Source organism: Macrotis lagotis, chromosome X (genome assembly GCF_037893015.1).
Source record: "Macrotis lagotis isolate mMagLag1 chromosome X, bilby.v1.9.chrom.fasta, whole genome shotgun sequence".
In the NCBI taxonomy this organism is placed as follows: Eukaryota; Metazoa; Chordata; class Mammalia; order Peramelemorphia; family Peramelidae; genus Macrotis; species Macrotis lagotis.
The window spans coordinates 1,916,152-1,919,067 of record NC_133666.1 but is presented as its reverse complement, the minus strand read 5'-3'; the positions used below and the strand labels follow the sequence as shown (position 1 = coordinate 1,919,067).

Here is a 2,916-nt window from a genome sequence, read left to right as displayed (position 1 = left end):
TGCCTAAATCCTCCAATGAGAATGACTCTCAAAGCTGGCTTCTATATAATGATACCTCTAGGGACTCAATGAATGGGGGAGGATACCAGAAGACAAAAAGACCCCAGATACTATTTCATTTTCCCCAAAATTTTAGTGCCCTTCCCTTAGGCACAGGGAGTGTGATTAGAGCTCTCCTTTTTTTTCCATTGCTAGGATAATAACTTATCACTGTTATCCCACTTGCAGTACAGGTAGGGCTGGCATTTGCCCCCAAATGGTCCACTACCCTGGTGAATAAGATAATGATGCCCATGCTCTTTTCCCCTCAAAGAACAGAAACAGAGACCCCTTGGTTAAATGAAACAGGTTTGAAGGAATGTTCCTTCCTATCCTTTGAAAAAGAATTGTTACCAACTTCCTTTTGCTTTGTTTTTCTCTTTGGGTCTACAGGTGGTCTCATGTACCCCTCTGACCCACAGGAAAGATCGATAACATAATTTGTAACAGTTTTTGAAGATTTTTTTTGGCATTAATTTGTTCTCTTTTTAAGCATAATCTGTGTCTGTAGTTTTTGATAAAATAATTAATTTTTTTCTACTGTAAGATTATAGGCACCTGATCCTTTAGAGCTGAATTCATTCTTGATCATAGGAATTCACAATTAGGGACCTCATGAGACTGAAAATTTGAGTCTGGATATAAAGAAAATTTATGTTGGATTAATGTCCTATGGGACCACAGTACAAGGGAGTTAGCTATACTGTGGAGGGCAGGCTCATTGGGAAAGGCTGGGGAATCAGCTTTTCAACATGTTTTGAGGATATATTCCCCTAACTCGGTTTCCTAAATATGTCATTTGGACTGACAGATTTCAAATCTGACTCAAGGCACTTGGTGATCCGTATATCCTTACCTGGAAACTGACATTTAAATAAAAAAAGAGTAAAATTTTCCTTTCTTATGTTCTTAATCCTTGTGGTAAATTCCTATAACCATGCCAAATGATCAGTATAAATAATAATAATAATAATAATAATAATAATAATATAGTATTAATTTATTTTTTTGCCTACAACTACCTAATTCTAATTGGCAGCTAGGCTAATATACTGCCGTGATATCTGTTGTCAGCTCCATGTTACTGTGAGAATGAAGATTCTTTAACTTTTCAAATACTATGGGAATTTGTAGCCTAAGTGTCTTCCTTAAATGGAGGTTCTGTAAGGAGGGTTAAATACAGACAGAGACAGACAGAGATAGAGTTCCTGGGGAGGGACTCACTATTTGACAAAAACTGCTGGAAAAACTGGATGTCCTCCAGAGTTTGCTTCTGGGTCCTCTGCTCTCCTCCCTCTATACTATTACCTTGGAGATTTTTTCCAGATACAGCAAGATTGATTAAGGCACAAAAATCAAATGGAGGCTCTGCACGCTGGGTTGTGGAGCTGTGGAGGAAGAAGCTGCTACTTTGGTGGAACCTGGATCTCAGAGGCTGAGATGATGGAGAGGGAAGAATTGGTCAACTTCTGCTCAGAGGATCTTTATAGTTCTCTCCAGCTTGATGGAGTTGGGCTTTGCTGGACCAACTTTGGAACACGTGTGTCTATATCCTCTGTACCCCAGTGGATCTCAAGTGCCTCTCTGTCCTGCTTCCAAATCAATCTGCCATCACCCCAGCTTCCTGGGAGGACTTCGGTCTGCCTTCTCACCCCGGGCCTTGTGGGAAGTTCTAGGGCCATATGTAGAGAGGCAGCCCCAGGAAGGGAAAGTATGAGGACTCCATCTGTTCTGTGACCATCCCACCCAGGAGGAGTAGAAGGCCCAGGAAAGGAGTGGTATGGTCAGGGTCACAAGCTGTATCCAAGTGGGGTAGGACACAGTAGACAGAGGTTTAGATGTGAGAGAAAACATGACTCTTCCACAAAGGTTTGTCTTTCTCAAAGTAAAAGTTCTTTCCATCCCAGTTGACCTGTTAGATAGCACAGACAAACTAGGGGGCCATGCTAACTGAAGTCCAAAGTCTCGAAGAAACAAAACCCCGGTGTCAATCTTGAAGTCATAGCCTTGATGCTTGGTGCCAAACATCTTGCAGTCTCACTTCCAGTAGGGCATTCCCTCTGCCATTTGTTCATGCTGGGTTGTGAATAGGCATCTTACAAGCAGCACAAATGAAACACTGCCCATGCCAGGCCATCTTGAGGGTGCACAATATCATCAGTGAGCTGCTTCTTGCAGTTGGTACCATGGGGTGCAGAGTGACTGTCAGAACACCTGGGGCAGCAGATGGAGTCACCCTCCTCTAGCTCCTTCCCACATTGGCCACTCACAAACTCCTCTGAGTGGTAGGAGTGGCCCAGTACTATCAAGCCCTGTTGGCAGACGGGGGTCTTACTGTTGTCGGGGCCCAGATGGATGGTCCCCACAATGGAATTCTGGTTTTACATGAATGGGAGGGTGTGAAGGTGGCTGAGTCAGTGAGGTGCTACTCTTGTCTGGGGCAAGGCACTCAGCAAATACTGGATCCACTGGCCAGGATAGGTGACTGGTGGGGCCACATCTGGGCTCTGGGGTCAGCACATTTGAGGCTGGAGAATCTGTCCTTGGTACCTGACTGAATTTCTTCCTATAAGCTGCCATAGATGTGATGATCATCTATGCTGATGAGTCTCAAAGATGCCTTTCTCATCCTATCTCATCTCCTGACCTCAGTCTCCCAAACCAGATGCATTATTTTTCCTCCCCCATCCCCATTACTGTTACAACTTTGAAGTTCCCCAAACTTGCAATCTGAGAATCATCGTAGACTCTTTACTATCTTTCACTCCTTCTCCATTTAGCACTTTGGCAACATCTCTTGAATACACTCCTCTCCTCTAACACTGTCCCTACTCTGGTAGAGGCTTTCATCCCCTCATTCCTGGACTGCCTGCTGAG

At 43.9% G+C, this 2,916-nt stretch overlaps 1 pseudogene; it reads right to left on the bottom strand.

Moving 5' to 3' along the window:
- Positions 1-1,873: 1,873 nt before the first annotated feature.
- On the bottom strand, positions 1,874-2,634 carry LOC141497302 (PDZ and LIM domain protein 7 pseudogene; annotated as a pseudogene).
- Positions 2,635-2,916: the final 282 nt, after the last annotated feature.